At 53.1% G+C, this 20,187-nt stretch overlaps 1 non-coding gene and 1 pseudogene across 1 annotated transcript; both read left to right on the forward strand.

The window, feature by feature from the left end:
* The first annotated feature begins 213 nt into the window (after positions 1–213).
* On the forward strand, positions 214–388 carry LOC142766485 (U2 spliceosomal RNA; annotated as a pseudogene).
* Positions 389–9,948: 9,560 nt separating this feature from the next.
* On the forward strand, positions 9,949–10,134 carry LOC142766481 (U2 spliceosomal RNA). The gene has a single exon (XR_012884544.1). It is a non-coding gene; the product is annotated as a U2 spliceosomal RNA (small nuclear RNA).
* The last annotated feature ends 10,053 nt before the right edge of the window (positions 10,135–20,187 follow it).

Consider the following 20,187-nt stretch of genomic DNA (forward strand, 5'->3'; position numbering starts at 1 on the left):
GTGCGGCTCAGCCCCTGCTCTGCCGGCCTGCTGCAATGCAGCTCCACCATGGCTCTAAGCGATGGCGACTGGCCAAGCCCTTTGGTGAGAAAGGGTGGACGCTGGGGCAGCCGGTAGTGCGCCGCACCCTTGGTTTGGCCCGGTGGTCCCGGAGGTCCGGGCGGCCTTTGGTCGGGCCAGCAAGGCCGAGACTTCTACTTCCTCTCTCATGTGCTGCCTCTTTTGACAACCTCACTCTGTTCTTAACAGCTTAATATCTGATACGGATCCTATTTGGATCCAAGATATTAAACTTATTTTTGCAATGCGGCGGAGTGCTTGAAGCTTGCTTCACCTCCGCCACGGGTTGGCCCGGTATTGCACTACCTCCGGGATCGGCCCACTCACCCCTGCGGGGGTGAGTTCGACAATAAATTCAATGACAGAAAGAGTGTTCGAATTTACCATGGATATCAAGGTAAACGGCGTGGGTGCGGCGAGTGTCCGAGACGGTGGCGTCACGCCGCCCCAGCTGAAGCGGTATTCGCGTGCGGGGAGTGCGCTAGCTGTGTTTACACTTATGATTGCTGTGGGAAAATTAATGTTTCTGTGGAAATTTCATAATTGGAGGCCCCCCCCAGCCTTTTTTTGGTTAAGTTCACACGTACATACTCAAGTTTTTATTTTTTTAAACATCCCTACTCATATTAATAAAACTATTGAGTAATTTATTAATACTGTTTCGGAAGAAAGCTAGAAGTGTGTATACGATGTGTATGTATGTGTGTAGAAGTGTGTATGTATGTGCCAAGCTGATTCCCCTTTTCCAATTCACCCGTTTCGGAACGTAAAATAAAACAGCCTCTAGAAAATGGTTGTTGGTGTTTCTGTTTACAGTTGCAGTGACAAACGAAGGCATTTTTAATTCACATCTTCATGCGACGTCTTAACCTGAAGACGCGTGCTCTCGCCACGTCTATGCATCTACACTATTCCCCATCACAAAATAAAATCGCAAAGAACGCCACAGGACCCACCCCGCACACACCTGCTGTACGGTGGAGCGGCAAAGCCCCGATGTGCTTTTTCTATGTCCACTGACCTGGGTCCCAGCTTCTGCCAGCGGTGGCTGTAATTCGTTGCCACGAGGTCAGCTACCTTGCTGGCGCCCTCAGCCATCACCTTGATCACGATATGATGATATGTGGGGTATGACGTCCCAAAACCACCATATTGTCACGGGGTCGTGACGTGGCCGAAGACAGGAGACTTCGTGTTGGGATTTAACTGTTTATTTGGGCGAACCTGTGCCCGGTAAACGGAAAGTCCAATTACAGCAGCAGTCTCGCACAGATAGCAGTCTCGGACTGATAGCGGCGAACGGAGCGTCAGCCTTCGATCAACAACTGACAAGCGGCGAGGCGCGTCGGCATTTATACTCCCGCCGTCGAATGTTCTAGCGCTACCGCTGGCGGCGGCGTACGTTCCAGAACAATCTGTACCATTCGCACAGTGGGCGTGATCTTATCGAAATGATCTACTACAGTCCGGAACCCTCTCGAAAACTGCAGGCGCGGTTTGCGCTGCGAATCGTGTGGTGTTTTGGGACGATAACAAAAGCTTGGGAAATGGAACGTGGCATTGCCCCCCTCTGAACAAGGCATCGTGTCGATGCTTTAACTAAAGATGAAGGTACAATAATAATGCAAGGAAGTACAATGAATAAATTACAATACAACAATTATACAAAAAAGCACTGTTTCAGTTTGTTAACGCACATGAAACGGCTTTAGGCGTGCGACATGGACGACTACAGGTCGCGATCGGCGTCGTTGAGAGTTCGTGATGCTGTCGGGGACAATCTCGTAATCAAGTGGGCCGAGACGTCGAACCACCCTGTACGGTCCGAAGTACCGTCGCAGAAGCTTTTCACTTAGTCCACGTCGGCGTATCGGCGTCCACACCCAAACACGTTCACCGGGCTGGTATTATACGAAGCGTCGTCGAAGGTTGTAACGGTGGCTGTCGGTCGTCTGTTGATTCTTGATACGGAGCCGCGCAAGTTGTCGGGCTTCTTCGGCGCGATGAAGGTACTCGCTCACATCGAGGTTTTCTTCGTCGGTGACGTTGGGTAACATGGCATCGAGCGTCGTTGTCGGGCTCCTTCCGTAGACCAATTTGTATGGAGATATCTGCGTCGTCTCCTGCACCGCCGTGTTGTATGCGAAGGTCACATACGAAAGAATGGCATCCCACGTCTTGTGTTCGACATCGACGTACATTGACAGCATGTCGGCGATCGTCTTGTTAAGCCGCTCGGTGAGGCCGTTGGTCTGTGGGTGGTACGCTGTCGTCCGGCGGTGGTTTGTTTGGCTGTATGTCAAGATCGCTTGAGTTAAGTCGGCAGTGAATGCCGTTCCTCTGTCGGTGATAAGGACCTCCGGGGCGCCGTGACGTAGGACGATATTTTCGACGAAGAACTTAGCTACTTCGGATGCACTGCCTTTTGGCAGGGCTTTTGTCTCGGCGTAACGGGTGAGGTAGTCGGTAGCTACCACGATCCACTTGTTTCCGAAAGCCGATGTCGGGAACGGCCCCAGTAGGTCCATACCAATCTTCTGGAAAGGTCGGCAAGGTGGATCTATTGGCTGCAGAAGTCCCGCTGGCCTTGTCGGCGGTGTCTTGCGTCGCTGACAGTCCCGGCATGTCCTCACATAACTAGTGACGTCGGTGGTAAGACGCGGCCAGTAGTACCTTTCTTGTATCCTCGCGAGCGTGCGAGAAACACCGAGGTGCCCTGCCGTCGGATCGTCGTGCAGGGCCTGCAGGAGTTCTGGTCGCAGAGCTGAAGGCACCACAAGGAGGTACTTAGCCCGAAGCGGTGAAAAGTTTTTCTTTTGTAGAAGACCGTTTCGTAGAAAAAACGACGCAAGTGCGCGCTTGAATACCTTCGGGACTTCGGCGGTCCTGCCTTCGAGGTATTCTATTAGGGCCTTAAGTTCCGGGTCAGCCCGCTGTCGTTCAGCGAAGTCGTCGGTAGTAATCGTTCCCAAGAAGTAGTCGTCATCCGGGTCGTTCGGTAGCGGTTGGTCGACAGGCGCACGAGAGAGACAGTCGGCGTCGGAGTGTTTTTTGCCGGACTTGTAAATGACAGTAATGTCATATTCTTGAAGTCTCAGGCTCCATCGTGCGAGGCGACCTGAAGGGTCCTTCAAAGTAGCTAGCCAACACAAGGCGTGGTGGTTGCTCACAACTTTGAAGGGCCTGCCGTAGAGGTATGGGCGAAATTTCGACGTAGCCCAGATGATGGCGAGGCACTCCTTTTCTGTTGTGGAATAATTTGCTTCTGCTTTGGATAGCGATCGGCTGGCGTAACTAATGACCCTTTCAAGTCCGTCAGCCCTCTGCACAAGAACGGCGCCAAGACCTACGCTGCTTGCGTCCGTATGTATTTCTGTCTCGCCGAATTCGTCGAAATGGGCAAGTAACGGAGGCGTCTGGAGGCGATGTTTAAGCTCCTGGAAAGCGTGTTCCTGTGGCGTTTCCCACTTGAACTCCACGTCGGCCTTGGTAAGGTTAGTGAGAGGATCGGCGATGCGGGCGAAGTTTTTCACGAACCGCCTATAATAGGCGCACAAGCCCAGAAATCGGCGCACGGCTTTCTTGTCAGTGGGCGGCGGGAAGTCGGCGATGGCGGCTGTTTTCCGTGGATTAGGACGAACTCCAGACTTGCTGATAACGTGCCCCAGAAACAAGAGCTCTTCATACGCAAATTTGCACTTTTCTGGCTTCAGTGTGAGTCCGGAAGTCTTGATGGCTTGAAGTACAGCTTCAAGGCGCCGAAGATGCTCGTCGAAACTCGAGGAAAACACGACGACGTCGTCCAAGTACACAAGGCAAGTCTGCCACTTCAATCCTGCCAGTACTGTATCCATAACGCGTTGAAAAGTTGCAGGCGCTGAGCAAAGGCCGAAGGGCATCACCTTAAACTCGAAGAGGCCGTCCGGTGTTATAAACGCCGTCTTCTCTCGGTCTCTTTCGTCGACTTCGATTTGCCAATAGCCAGTCTTAAGGTCCATTGACGAAAAGTACTTGGCGTTATGGAGCCGATCAAGTGCGTCGTCTATTCGTGGGAGAGGATACACGTCTTTTCTTGTGATTTTGTTCAGGCGGCGATAATCGACGCAGAAACGTAGGGTCCCATCCTTTTTCTTCACTAACACCACGGGGGATGCCCATGGGCTCCTGGACGGCTGAATAATGTCATCCCGCAGCATTTCATCAACTTGTCTCTTCATGGCCTCACGTTCTCGCGTCGAAACCCTGGACGGACTCTGACGGAGTGGTCTGGCATTTTCTTCGGTTATGATGCGATGTTTTGTGATTGGGGACTGCCGAATTTTCGATGACGACGAAAAGCAATCTTCGTATTGCAGGAGCAGGGCCTTGAGCTGTTCTTGCTTATCGTTCGGAAGTCTGGGATTGACGTCGAAAGCTATGGGAGGGGCTTGGTTCCTCTGAGCAGGTGCCGCAGAATCGGCGAGGGCGAAAGCACTGGTGGCTTCGACAATTTCTTCGATGTATGCGACCGTTGTTCCTTTGTTCACATGTTTGTACTCATTGCTGAAATTCGTGAGCATAACCGTTGCTTAGCCTCCCCGCAGCTCTGCAATTCCTCTTGCGACGCAAATATTTCGGGTGACAAACAGATGCTGACTGCCTTTAACGACGCCTTTGAAGTCAGGTGATTCAGGAGCGCCGACTGAAATAATGACGCTTGAGCGAGGCGGAATGGTGACTTGTTCTTCCAGCACATTCAAGGCATGGTGTCCAGACGGCGTGCGCGGCGGTAGTGCTTCTTCTGTGGATAACGTTATCGACTTTGTTTTTAGGTTGATGACAGCACCATGGAGGCATAAGAAGTCCATGCCAAGGATGACATCTCTCGAGCAACGCTGTAGGACTATGAAGTCTGTAGGATAAATACGGCCGTTAATGGTGACTCTCGCTGTGCAGATTCCTGCAGGCGTTACGAGATGACCTCCGGCTGTGCGGATTTCAGGGCCTTTCCAAGCTGTCCTAACTTTCTTTAACTTCGCGGCGAACGACCCACTGATGACAGAATAGTCGGCTCCAGTATCGACGAGAGCGGTCACACTGTGGCCGTCGATAAGAACGTCGAGGTCGCTAGTTCGCCGTCTCGCATTACAGTTAGGGCGTGGCGTCGGGTCACGGCTGCGTCGGCTTGTTCCGCTGCTTCCATGTTGCGTCGTCAGGCCACCTTCAGTAAGTGAGCTTTCGCCGTCAGGGCTTTGCCTGGTTGGCGTTGTGTTCGGAAAGCTCCGTCGCGGCGTCGTCGTCGTCGGAGGATCTTCGGTAGTTCGTCGCACAGCAACCGCACCTCCACCGGTTGCTGCCCTTAGTTTCCCGGATACGGGCTAGGAGACCGGCCCCGCGTTGGGCCAGAGTACTGTCGGTGGTGCGGTGACGTGCGGCGGCTGGGCGACGGCGAACGCGAAGGGCTTCGTGGTGTCCACCGAGTTCCTGTAAGGTAGTCGGCGATGTCACGTGGTCGTTCTCCTGGCTGCGGACGTGGTGCATCGACAGCGAAACCACGCAGTCCCATCTGTCGGTACTGGCAACGGCGGTAAGTGTGCCCGGCCTCGCCGCAGTGGTAGCACAGTGGGCGGTGGTCAGGGGTGCGCCAAACGTCGGTTTTCCTCGGTGCACTGCGCTGACCCGCTGGTGAACGGTAGGTCGTCGGTGGGAGTTGTGGTGGCGGTGGTGTCTGGCGACGAAAGTGCGACGGGGCGGCGTTTTGGCGTGGACGGGGAGGAGCGTTGTGGCGCACTGCAGCGGCGTAGCTCATGGTTTCTGGCTCGGGCAGCGGTGTAAGGGGAATTCGAAGTGATTGCCGAACTTCTTCTCGCACAATGTCGGCGATCGAATCCACCTGAGGTTGCGCCGAAGGCAACAGTTTGCGCAGCTCTTCCCGCACGATCGCTCGGATCGTTTCACGCAGGTTTTCGGAGTCACTGGTTTGAGCAGCAGCGCATTCTGGAGTCAGGCGACGATTATACTGTCTGGTGCGCATGTCAAGGGTTTTTTCGATGGTGGTCGCCTCGGATACAAATTCTTGGACGGTGTTCGGTGGATTCCTCATTAGTCCCACGAAGAGCTCCTGTTTGACCCCTCGCATGAGGAAACGAACTTTCTTCTCCTCAGGCATGTCTGGGTCAGCGTGACGAAATAGGCGGGTCATCTCCTCTGTGAAAATTCCAACCTTCTCATTCGGTAGCTGAACCCGGGTCTCTAGTTGAGCAGCGGCCCTTCCTTTGCGAGCGACGCTCGCGAACGTTTGCAGAAATGCGCCGCAGAAGACATCCCACGTTCGGAGCGTGGACTCACGATTCTCTAGCCAGGTCCTTGCGGTGTCTTCCAGGTAGAAGTACACACGCCGCAGCTTTTCTTCGTTGTCCAGGTGGTTGAGGGCGGCCACACGGTCGTATGTTTCTAACCAGGACTCCGGGTCTTCGAACGATGACCCATGGAAAATTGGTGGTTCCCTGGGTTGATGCATGACCATCGTGGGCAGGGATGCGGCGGTTGTCATTGTCGCTGCAGTCGCGGTCATGGCCTTGGTCTTCCGCGCCTTGTCTTCTAGAATCCCGTACTCCGGTGGTAGCCCTTGCTGTCGGCGGCTTGTTCGCTGCTCCTGGTTGGCGTCGGTGTCTTCTCCGCGAGGTGGGCTGGGTTCACGGCTTGACGGGGGCGTGCGGTACATGAGCGAAGCAGCACCTCCACCAGATGTCACGGGGTCGTGACGTGGCCGAAGACAGGAGACTTCGTGTTGGGATTTAACTGTTTATTTGGGCGAACCTGTGCCCGGTAAACGGAAAGTCCAATTACAGCAGCAGTCTCGCACAGATAGCAGTCTCGGACTGATAGCGGCGAACGGAGCGTCGGCCTTCGATCAACAACTGACAAGCGGCGAAGCGCGTCGGCATTTATACTCCCGCCGTCGAATGTTTTAGCGCTACCGCTGGCGGCGGCGTACGTTCCAGAACAATCTGTACCATTCGCACAGTGGGCGTGATCTTATCGAAATGATCTACTACAGTCCGGAACCCTCTCGAAAACTGCAGGTGTGGTTTGCGCTGAGAATCGTGTGGTGTTTTGGGACAATAACAAAAGCTTGGGAAATAGAACGTGGCAATATGATTATGAGAGACGCCGTAATGGAGGGCTCCGGAAATTTCGACCACCTGGGGTTCTTTAACGTGCACCCTAATCTGACCACAGGGAAATGCAGCCGCCGCGGCCGGGTTTCGATCCCACAACCTGCGGGTCAGCAGCCGAGTACCTTACAGCCACTAGACCACCACGACGGACATCGCCTTGTTGATCACACACTACATTTCTGAACACCATCTCATACCAGCTCATCCACCGTTGGCTCTCGTTAATTACAACAAACATCCTCGCACGCTCACCTCAATAGAATTGCCAGTCTGGAAGTTCCAAGAAAATTGCGCACTAGACGTACGGACGCACCACGCACGTACCTGAAGCGCCGTGGAACCCAGGACGCGTGAGATCACGCCCCGGGCGCGCTTTGCTGTGCTTTGCCTCTGTACCCACTCATCACTCCTCACAGGTTCACTAAGCCGAGTATGTAGAAGTCGAAGAAGCAGAACAACAAACCGGCCAATCCCCCACAGTGGGTGTGAGCCACAAGTGAAGGTCAACAAAGCAAGCAACACCAGCGAGCGCTGTGACGAAGCTATCATAATGGGGCGAAATAATCCACGAATATGGCTGCACGTTGACGCACGGTCGCATTTGTGCAACCACCCGTCTCCCGAAGACCGTCTGTCGCAAGTCTTCTCGCACCTTACTCAGCGGAATTCGACGAAAAGCGCAGGCGAGTACTTCTCCACTGATTTCCGCGACCACTTGACGACCACCTTCTGCCGCCTCATGTCCGTCTGGCACGATCGACGGAGCGCCGCACCAGCGCCTCGTACACGCCACCATAGCACTCCTACCCCTCGGAATCAGCAAAACTTGGACGTTCTCGACCACGACAGGCAGAGCCTGCTGGCCCATTGAACGCTTGAACGACATCGCAGCGGCATGTCGCACACTCACGTTCCGTCACCCTCTGCCACATGACCCTTCATTCACCGGCTTCACAACGCACGCGGTAGACGTTTCGCACGCATTCCCGGGTCTGCCTTTCACGGCAGGACCTTCGTCGACCTCGGTGCGGTGTTCCGCCAAGTCAGAACTTGCAAGGCATACGTTGAGCAAGCTGAAGCAGCCAAAGGCAACACCTTTTTGCCGATGATTGTGGGCGTCGTTGCAGAGGCGTTGCTTGGGCAGCCGGCGTAGAAGCCATGTTGGATGGGTGACGTAGTCACATTTTGCACAGTAATTTTTTTTTCTTTTTTCCTTCCAGGCTTTGGTGCTCGAGTTGGACATGTACACTATGCATCAGTTTTTAAAACAAGTGCTGTAGCTTCCCTCGCGACATGCTTGATAATGTTCGCCGGCAAGCATTTGGTGTGGCGTCATGGTCACATTCGAGAGTACGCATGCAAGCAAGCACGCGTGGCTTTGACCTCTGGAAAAAAGAAGGTTTCAGTTTTAACATGTTTGTAAGCGAAACAAGAAACTTCAAGCGGACTAGGAATAAAAGCAATGCCGTGAAGCCAGCGCTGCCGCTGTCGGTGCACCATGCTGGTTGTGCATGGGTGGACGTCGGAATTGCTTTGCTACTGTTTGCCCGGCTTTTGGCCAGACCTCAGTACGAGGTGTGAAAGAATGGATTTTAATTACGTGCTAATGAATTGCATCGCTTCTCGGCCTTTTGGCTAAGATCAAAGTGTAGTCCTACCTCTCGGGACTACATTTTTGGCCCTGGGCCGGGGTTGGATGCCCCCCCCTGAGGGGGGCCAACCCTTTTCACTCTTTTTTTTCTTTCTCCTCTCGCTTCTCTTTTCCCGCTTCCTTCTTACGCTTGCGGTGCATCCAAACCGGGCTCCTTCGGGAGCTGACTGGGCAGTTGCACCGCAACTCACACGTTCTTCCCCTGTCCTGAGGTTAGGGCGTGGGTCTAAACCCACCCCTGACCGCCTCTCCTCTCCAGCAGGACTGTCTGGGGTCTTTGGACCCGCGAAAGTTCTTGCCTGCGGAATCCACTTGGCGGCCTCACTTCGGGGTGCGGCAGCAGGGGAGTGACGCTCCGCGGTGGGCAAAAGGCTCACTCCGCTATCACCGCTGTATTGAGCTATAAGCTCTGGGGTCGCTTGCTTAGCTGGCGGGTGGTCACCCAAGGCGGCCTTCACGACTAAGCCCAGGGTTCCCCGGCCCTGGGTGGACGTGCGGCTCAGCCCCTGCTCTGCCGGCCTGCTCCAATGCAGCTCCACCATGGCTCTAAGCCATGGCGACTGGCCAAGCCCTTTGGTGAGAAAGGGTGGACGCTGGGGCAGCCGGTAGGGCGCCGCACCCTTGGTTTGGCCCGGTGGTCCCGGAGGTCCGGGCGGCCTTCGGTCGGGCCAGCAAGGCCGAGACTTCTACTTCCTCTCTCATGTGCTGCCTCTTTTGACAACCTCAATCCATCGAAGCCATCGTCGTCGGCTGCCTCGGGTCGTGGGATCCGGCGAACGATCGTGTCACGCGCAGACTGTGTTCTAAGAACTATCTGCGAACAATGAAACGCTTGTGCGTCAGTGACACGATCGCGGCTTCCACGGACATTTACCGCCGCCACATCGGTGTACAGTGACATTATATATAGCCAAAGTTTTTTAGAGTTGCGATTTTTTCATGTTTTTAGACTTATACACCTTTACAGTTTTACCGTTTTTAACTTATGTGTACTAACAGTTTTTAACCCTTTTATTACCGGATTTTAACTTTTACACTTATATTAAGTTTCCTATTGAGTTTTTTCTAACCATTATGATGTTATTGTGTAAGTAATATTGAATAAAAAAGTCTGTTCTTATCAGCTTAATATCTGATACGGATCCTATTTGGATCCAAGATATTAAACTTATTTTTGTGATGCGGCGGAGTGCTTGAAGCTTGCTTCACCTCCGCCACGGGTTGGCCCGGTATTGCACTACCTCCAGGATCGGCCCATTCACCCGTGCGGGGGTGAGTTCGACAATAAATTCAATGATAGAAAGAGTGTTCGGAATAACCAATGATATCGGGGTAAATGGCGTGGGTGCGGCGAGTGTCCGAGACGGTGGCGTCACGCCGCCCCGGCTGACGCGGTATTCGCGTGCAGGGAGTGCGCTAGCTGTGTTTACACTTACGATTGCTCTGGGAAAATAAATGTTTCTGTGGAAATTTCATAATTGGAGGGCCCCCTTTTTTTGGTTATGTTCACGCGTACATACTCAAGTTTTTTATTTTTTTTAGACATCCTTACTCATAATAATAAAAGTATTGAGTATTTTATTATTACTGTTTCGGAGGAAAGCTAGAAGTGTGTATACGATGTGTATGTGTGTGTGTAGAAGTGTGTATGTATGTGCCAAGCTATTTCCGCTTTTCGAATTCACCCATTTCGGAACGAAAAATAAAACAGCCTCTAGAAAATGGTTGTTGGTGTTTCTGTTTACAGTTGCAGTGACAAGCGAAGACATTTTTATTTCACATCTTCACGCGACGTCTTAACCTGAAGACGCGTGCTCTCGCCACGTCTATGCATCTACACTATTCCCCATCACAAATTAAAATCGCAAAGAACGCCACAGGACCCACCCCGCACACACCTGCTGAACGGTGGAGCGGCAAAGCCCCGATGTGCTTTTCCTGTGTCCACCGACCTGGATCCCAGCTTCTGCCAGCGGTGGCTGTAATTCATTGCCACGCTGTCAGCTACCTCGCTGGCGCCCTCAGCCATCACCTTGATGACGATATGATGATATGTGGGGTTTGACGTCCCAAAACCACCATATGATTATGAGAGACGCCGTAATGGAGGGCTCCGGAAATTTCGACCACCTGGGGTTCTTTAACGTGCACCCTAATCTGAGCACAGGGAAATGAAGCCACCGCGGCCGGGATTCGATCCCACAACCTGCGGGTCAGCAGCCGAGTACCTTACAGCCACTAGACCACCACGACGGACATCGCCTTGTTGATCACACACTACATTTCTGAACACCATCTCATACCAGCTCATCCACCGTTGGCTCTCGTTAATTACAACAAACATCCTCGCACGCTCACCTGAATGGAATTGCCAGTTGCTGGAAGTTCCAAGAAAATTGCGCACTAGACGTACGGACGCACCACGCACGTACCTGAAGCGCCGTGAAACCCAGGAAGCGTGAGATCACGCCCCGGGCGCGCTTTGCCTCTGTACCCACTCATCACTCCTCACAGCTTCACTAAGCCGAGTATGTAGAAGTCGAAGAAGCAGAACAACAAACCGGCCAATCCCCCACAGTGGGTGTGAGCCATAAGTGAAGGTCAACAAAAACAGGCAACACCAGCGAGCGCTGTGACGAAGCTATCATAATGGGGCGAAATAATCCACGAATATGGCTGCACGTTGACGCACCGTCGCATTTGTGCAACCACCCGTCTCCCGAAGACCGTCTGTCGCGAGTCGTCTCGCACCTTACTCAGCGCAATTCGACGAAAAGCGCAGGCGAGTACTTCTCCACTGATTTCCGCGACCACTTGACGACCGCCTTCTGCCGCCTCATGTCCGTCTGGCACGATCGACGGAGCGCCGCACCAGCGCCTCGTACACGCCACCATAGCACTCCTACCCCTCGGAATCAGCAAAACTTGGACGTTCTCGACCACGACAAGCAGAGCCTGCCGGCCCGTTGAACGCTTGAACGACATCGCAGCGGCATGTCGCACACTCACGTTCCGTCACCCTCTGCCAAATGACCCTTCATTCACCGGCTTCACAACGCACGCGGTAGACGTTTCGCACGCATTCCCGGGTCTGCCTTTCACGGCAGGACCTTCGTCGACCTCGGTGCGGTGTTCGGCCACGTCGGAACTTGCAAGGCATACGTTGAGCGCGCTGAGGCAGCCAAAGGCAACACCTTTTTGCCGATGATTGTGGGCGTCGTTGCAGAGGCGTTGCTTGGGCAGCCAGCGTAGAAGCCATGTTGGATGGGTGACGTAGTCACATTTTGCACAGTCATTTTTTTTCTTTTTTCCTTCCAGGCTTTGGTGCTCGAGTTGGACATGTACACTATGCATCAGTTTTTAAAACAAGTGCTGTAGCATCCCTCGCGACATGCCTGATAATGTTCGCCGGCAAGCATTTGGTGTGACGTCATGGTTACATTCGAGAGTGCGCATGCAAGCAAGCAAGCGTGGCTTTGACCTCTGGGAAAAAGAAGGTTTCAGTTTTAACATGTTTGTAAGCGAAACAAGAAGCTTCAAGCGGACTAGGGATATGTGATATGTGTCGTGCGCGAAGCTTCAAAGTGCGCGCCATTCAAAGTGCGCGCCATTCAAAGTGCGCGCTTGAAGCAGACAACGACGAAGGTAGCACGAGCGCTGAGTAGCGGGGCGGCGAAGGTACGAGAAGGAACGAGGAAGACGGGGCTCTCGACTCGGCCGTTGGGTTCCGGACCCGAGCCTAGTAACAGTCGAGCCCGGCCTACCTGCCACGTTCTACCTGCCACGGCCGTGCGTCGCTGACGTGCTGCGGCTTCAAGGCATCCTGTGCTTGAGGACACGCGGAGCTGTCGGGCTACGGGCACGAGTTCCAGCAGAGGTGTCCGGCCGGGACGCGGCCGGTGGTAGTGCCTGGTCTACCGCGCCAACTGGTCCACCTGGTCTACCGTGCGAGCAACGCGGAGCTGTAGGGCTACGGGCACGAGCTCCAGCAGATGTGTCCAGCCGCGACGTGGCTGCGGGGGCGGAGCCTACCCATCAACTAGTCGCCTGGTTGACCGTGCGGACAACGCAAGCCAGCTCAAGACGTAGCAACGAACCTCGGTGAGACCGACCTCATGTCTTGTGTCCATGCTAAAAAGGAGGGACGGTTAGTTTAGGACTTTGATAGTTCACAGAGACAGTGAAGGATTCTTTAAATAGCCTGTCCATGTTATGTGTGTTCGTTTTTCGTGTGTATAAAGTGTGGCGTACAAACGGCCTCGTCTTTTCGTGGGAGTCTGGGGCGACGGCTCGGACACCCATTAACTAAGAACCTGCACGTTGCTATAACACCCCCTGCAATGTAACACTGGCGTCCGCTGCGACAGGACGAGGCCATTTGTATCGCTTGAGTCAGGCTGACGATTAGTGAGGAAAAGATGAGCTCGACAGATTTAATGGCGTTGGCCATGCGCATGGGTTTGGAAGGTGCGGAATTGAAACTTTGGATTGATGAGCGAGAAGCTCGAGCTCGTGAGGAAAGGGCGGCAGAAAGAGAGGCGAAGAAGGAACAAATGCAGTTGCAATTACAAGTCGAGGAGCAGGCCCAAAGGACGATCCAATTGCGCCTTCAACTGACTCAGACTGAAACCGCCAGAGAGCCTGTCGGGGCAGACATAGGTCGATCATCAAGGGTGTCTTCCAACGTCAATCCTCATAATTTTATACCAGGATTTGATGAAAACCGGGATGACCTAGATGCGTACTTAAAAAGGTTCGAGAATGTGGCGACAGGGCAAGAGTGGCCTAGAGACAAGTGGGCCACGGCTCTGAGTTTGTGCCTAAGCGGAGAAGCGCTAAAAGTGTTTGGTCGCCTATCCCCTGAAGATGCACGTGATTACGAGAAAGTGAAACTGGCTCTATTTCAGCGATTTCGCTTCACAGCGGAAGGGTACCGTGAGAAGTTCCGGCACAGTAAGCCTCAAGAGGGAGAAACCGGCCGGCAGTACGCTGCACGATTAATGAGTTTTTTCGACCGATGGGTGGAAATGTCGAAAGTAGACAAAGAATACGCGTCAGTTCGTGACCTGATTGTAGCTGAACAGTTCATCAGTAAGTGTCATGATCGAGTGGCGCTCTTTTTGCGTGAAAAGAATTGCCGTAAACTTGAAGAAATGGCTGAAGCGGCAGATCAGTTTTTAGAGGCACAGCGACAGTCTAACCTGCTTGTTTTCCGAGAAAAGGCTGAAAACGGCATGGCTGTGAAAAGTGGGAGCACGACCTCAAAAACTTCAGTGCAATGTTTTGTTTGCAACAAAATCGGCCATAAAGCCTCAGATTGTCGCGCTCGGACGAAGCAACCTTACTGTGGGCATTGTCGTAGGGCAGGACACGATACCCAAGTTTGCACCAAGAAACCCGCCACGTATAAAAAGGCTTCATGTATATTGTCCGAAGAGAACTCTAAAGACAATGATAACGCATCCGGCGGCGGGTCCGAGAATAATGTGTCGGGGGCAGTAAACACGCAACAAATGGCAACGAAATATCAGATGCCAGTTCTCCAGGGTCTCCTATTTGATAAGCCTGTCTCTGTTCTTCGGGATACAGGAAGTAACACGACGGTTGTGCGACGTTCCCTCGTGCCCGACGAAGTGCTGACAGGAGCTATGACGACAGTATTTTTAGCCGATGGGAGCAGAATAAAAGTTCCCGAAGCAAAAGTGGAGATATTTTCGCCCTATTTTTCTGGCACGGTGATCGTTAAATGCATGACTTCCCCAGTGTATGACGTCATCGTGGGAAACGTGCCAGGATCCCGTGATCCCAATGATCCGGATAGCAGGTGGAGCGAGGGACTGTCGGAAAGGAAGACGAAGTCTAAAAGCGTCAAGGAGAGATTAGGGGTGATGAAAGCAGATCGCTACGAGAGACCAATGATCAGCGTAGTCAAGAAATCAAGTACTTCGTTGGATTCGGTGAAAGCAACCGCTTTGAATATCAACCAACGAATCTTCAAGATTGAGCAGGCGGAGGACAAGAGCCTAGATCTCTGTAGGAACAAAGTTGGGCAGGTGTTTTTTGGGAGAGGATCGACAGAATATTCGTTTGTTATGCAAAAGGGAGTTTTATATCGCCATTATCGGTTATCCTCCGGCAAGATAGTACAGCAGGTAGTTGTTCCTCGCAAACTGCGGAGCCAAGTACTGCAGCTAGCTCATGAAAGTCTGATGGCGGGCCATCAAGGCATCAAGAGGACAATTGACCGAGTACTAGGATCATTCTATTGGCCAGGAGTTCAGGAAGAAGTAAAGAGATACGTGCGATCCTGTGACATTTGCCAAAGAGCATATCCAAAAGGTAAAGTGGGCAAGGCGCCTCTGGGCGTAATGCCGTTGATCGACACCCCTTTCGAGCGAGTGGCAATCGATATTATCGGTCCTTTAAAACCTGTGTCGAGAAACGGAAACCGCTACATATTGACCATGGTGGACTTCGCCACGCGCTACCCGGACGCGGTGGCCCTGCCAGCAATCGATTCGGCGACAGTAACAGAGGGCCTGGTGGAGATGTTCTCACGCGTAGGATTCCCGCGTGAAATTCTATGTGATCAAGCATCTTGTTTTACTTCCGAACTGATGAAAGAAGTCAACGAGTTACTGGCCATTAAGCACCTCAGTTCTACACCTTACCATCCTATGTGTAACGGGTTGGTGGAACGATTTAACGGTACGTTAAAACAGATGTTGCGGAAGCTCTGCCAGGAGGAACCAAGATCCTGGGATCGGTTGCTTGCCCCACTCCTTTTTGCCTATCGTGAAGTGCCTCAGACCAGCACGGGATTTTCTCCCTTCGAACTTATTTACGGGCGTGACGTCAGAGGACCACTTAGTTTGTTAAAAGAATTATGGATTGGAGAACACATCGGCGACGAGGCGAAGACAACTTACGGATATGTATTGGATCTGCGAGATCGTCTTGAAAAAACACTGCAGTTGGCTCATGAGAACTTGACACGAGCAAGAAAATCACAGAAGCAATACTATGATCAGCGAAGCACGAAACGTCAGCTTGAAGTAGGCGACCGGGCCCTTATTCTACTCCCTACTACGGAAAATAAATTACTCATGCAATGGAAAGGACCTTTTAAGGTCACAGGGAAAAAGGGCAGTCATGACTACTGGTTGGACTTGGGACGTGACACCAAGTTGTTCCACATCAACATGTTAAAGCGTTACGAGGATCGCGAACCGGAGAGGTTTACACAAACAGCGTCATTCGTAGTGATGGAAGAAGAGGAGGCAGATTCACCTATACCAGTTTACACTATTGACCAAGGGACTGGGGTGGAGACAATTAATATAGGTGAAGGGCTGGCTGAAGAGGAAGCTGCTGAGCTCCAGCGGATTCTGACCAAATACCAAGATGTGTTTTCCGAAATGCCAGGAAAGACCAATTTGCTGGAATGCCCGCTTCGACTGACAACACCGGATCCGATTTGCACTCCGCAGTACCCACTACCACTGGCGATGAAAGAAGTGGTTGAAAAGGAAGTTCGAGATATGCTCAAGCTCGGGGTGATTGAGCGATCCAATTCGCCATACAATTCCCCCTTGGTGCTAATTAAGAAGCCAGATCAAACTTATCGGACATGCATAGACTTTCGTCGCATCAACGAGGTGTTGATATCAGATGCGGAACCCATACCACGGACGGATATGATGTTCGCAGAGGTTGGGACCAAGAGGTTTTTCTCGAAATTCGATCTTACCAAAGGATACTGGCAAGTTCCACTGGAACTGGAGTCGAGATCGGTAACCGCATTTTCAACTCAGACCGGACATTACCACTTTATCTACATGCCATTTGGAATCAAAACTGCGTCTGCAGTGTTCACGCGTTTGATGAGAACACTTCTCCAAGGCCTCCCGAACGTAGCGCATTATATAGACGATGTTCTCATCGCTACTATGACATGGAAAGAGCATTTAGACACATTGCAGCAATTCCTGCACAGAGTGAGAGAAGCAGGATTGACTATCAAACCCCAGAAATGCGAAATCGCTATGACTTCCGTCGTATTTTTAGGCCATCGTTTAGGAGGAGGGACCATCCGAGCAGTGGATAGTACTGTCGAGAAGATTGCCAATGCACAAAAACCTCAAACAAAGAAGCAGCTTCGATCGTTTCTTGGATTGGCGGGATATTACCGCGATATGATTCCCCATTATGCGGAGAAAGCTCAGCCTCTCACCGAACTAACTAGGAAAAAGGAGAGAAATAAGATTTGTTGGAATCCTGAAAGAGAGGCGGCATTCGAAACACTTAAGCAAGCCCTTGCTTCTGGACCAATTGTAAAGGCTCCTGATCCGGAGCGAAGGTTTGTACTTCGGTCGGACGCATCTGACACCTGCATCGGAGCGATATTAATGCAGGAACATGACGGATTGTTACACCCTGTATCTTATGCAAGCCGCCAGTTGCTGCCCCGGGAAAAGAATTACTCTACCATAGAGAGGGAGTGTTTGGCATTGGTATGGGCGGTACAGAGGTTTCACATTTTTTTGTATGGGAACCAGTTTGTTGTACAAACAGATCACCAACCTCTACAGTACTTAGCCCGAGCCAAACACTTGAACAGTAGGGTCCTGAGGTGGAGCCTGGCATTGCAAGAATACTCATTTAGCATTCAGCATATAAAAGGGTCGGAGAATACCGGTGCGGACTTCATGAGTAGATTGTGAGCCAAGAGTTCGGACTTCATGCACTGTGATATTGGGTGTTGGACACTCAAAGTATGTCAGTGTATTTAACGGTGTTCTTGTGTATTTAGTAAATATTGGACCTCGACATGTGAACTATACAGAGGACATATACAGTGAAGGGGTTTACAGACCGCGCACGTGTCAGCAGTTTTTTTTTTTTTTTTAAAAAAAGAAAGAAAAAACTCATTTAAGGGGGGGCTTTTGTGATATGTGTCGTGCGCGAAGCTTCAAAGTGCGCGCCATTCAAAGTGCGCGCCATTCAAAGTGCGCGCTTGAAGCAGACAACGACGAAGGTAGCACGAGCGCTGAGTAGCGGGGCGGCGAAGGTACGAGAAGGAACGAGGAAGACGGGGCTCTCGACTCGGCCGTTGGGTTCCGGACCCGAGCCTAGTAACAGTCGAGCCCGGCCTACCTGCCACGTTCTACCTGCCACGGCCGTGCGTCGCTGACGTGCTGCGGCTTCAAGGCATCCTGTGCTTGAGGACACGCGGAGCTGTCGGGCTACGGGCACGAGTTCCAGCAGAGGTGTCCGGCCGGGACGCGGCCGGTGGTAGTGCCTGGTCTACCGCGCCAACTGGTCCACCTGGTCTACCGTGCGAGCAACGCGGAGCTGTAGGGCTACGGGCACGAGCTCCAGCAGATGTGTCCAGCCGCGACGTGGCTGCGGGGGCGGAGCCTACCCATCAACTAGTCGCCTGGTTGACCGTGCGGACAACGCAAGCCAGCTCAAGACGTAGCAACGAACCTCGGTGAGACCGACCTCATGTCTTGTGTCCATGCTAAAAAGGAGGGACGGTTAGTTTAGGACTTTGATAGTTCACAGAGACAGTGAAGGATTCTTTAAATAGCCTGTCCATGTTATGTGTGTTCGTTTTTCGTGTGTATAAAGTGTGGCGTACAAACGGCCTCGTCTTTTCGTGGGAGTCTGGGGCGACGGCTCGGACACCCATTAACTAAGAACCTGCACGTTGCTATAACACCCCCTGCAATGTAACAGGATAAAAGCAATGCCGTGAAGCCTGCGCCGCCGCTGTCGGTGCACAATGCTGGTTGTGCATGGGTGGACGTCGGAATTGCTTTGTATCTGTTTGCCTGGCTTTTGGCCAGGACTAAGTACGAGGTGTGAAAGAATGGATTTTAATTAAGTGCTAATGAATTGCATCGCTTCTCGGCCTTTTGGCTAAGATCAAAATGTCGAGCTAGCTGTTTTCTACGAGTCACCCTGCGAGACCTGGGGTCACGTCACGCTGACGTCGGCCCCCGGCCCCTCTGAAGACCGAAGAAAGAAGACGCCCCGTGGCAGCGCTGCTCCGTTCCGCGCGCGCCTGCCGCTCCTGGGTTCCCGGCTCCCGCCTGGTGCCCCCCTGATGCCTGCAGCCGCTTGGACCCGGACAACGCCTGCTGCCCCGGAGTCCCCCTGCCGTCTTCGCGGCGCCTACCTCTACTGAGCGGTCCTCGCCTCGGCTGAGCCGCACACTCTACTAGAGTGCAGCCCGTCTGCACATTACAAGTTTCCACAAGTCTCGCCCTCCTGGGACCAGCGTCCTCCAGTATGGCGACCCCAATGGAGCTCCCAGCCCGGGAGAACTGTTTCTTGTTCACCGCGCCGGAAGGCGACGTAAGCATAGATAATTTGATTGACGCTGTTGAATTGACTGCCGGTGACGATGTGTTTATGTGTTGCAGCACATGGGCGGTGCCAAGTTTCTCGTTTGCACCCGGAACGCTAGCCAGGCGACGAAATTATTGGTTGCGGAAGGTTTCCGCGTGAACGACCAGCACGTGCCGGTTGAGGCCGTCGGGCCACCGGTCACGTTTGTCAACGTTTACCGGTACCCTGTGACATGTCCGACGAGACGCTTGGCAACGCCCTTGCGCAGTACGGCAAAATTAAGGGCTTTTCTTTTGCCCCTGTGACAACGAGGTTTCACAAGCTTAGCGGCGTTCGAGTTTTAAAATTCGAGATGAGTCGACCGGTGCCCAACTTCATCACCATCGCGGGCCACCGAGTAATGTTTGAGTACCGCGGGAGGCGCCGCGTGTGCGCGCGCTGCGGCGAGGTCGGGCACATGGCGACCGCGTGCACGGCCGCGTTTTGCAAGCGTTGTGGCGTCTTCGGCCACGACACGGAGGGCTACACAGCCGAGTGTACGCGTTGCGGGGGCCGTCACGGGACGCGCGAGTGTTTCCGCAGGCGCTCTTACGCGGCCGCTGCCCGCGGTTTGTCCGTGCTGACAGTCACCAACGCAGCACTTAGCCAGTCATCCGGTGCCCCTTCGCCGAGGTCGGGTGAGACCACTTCGCGTCTACAGGTCCTCACGCCGAAGATCACGCCCCGCACGACCGCAAGGGGCCCTCTCTCTTGGCGTCGCGACGGGGAATCAGACTCAAGCGCAAGCGGCAGTGCGGCGTCTTCGGGTGTCAAGGAAGAGACGCGCGGAGCGTCTGCCTCCGTTAGTTCGGCGTCGGCGTCCTCTGGCGCAGACACAACAGATACCGAGTCGGGCCCGACGCGATCAGCGTCCCTTACAACACCCGCAAGCCTAGCGGGCGCCGAGGACTGGCCGCCTTT

Source organism: Rhipicephalus microplus, chromosome 6, assembly GCF_043290135.1.
Source record: "Rhipicephalus microplus isolate Deutch F79 chromosome 6, USDA_Rmic, whole genome shotgun sequence".
Classification (NCBI taxonomy): Eukaryota; Metazoa; Arthropoda; class Arachnida; order Ixodida; family Ixodidae; genus Rhipicephalus; species Rhipicephalus microplus.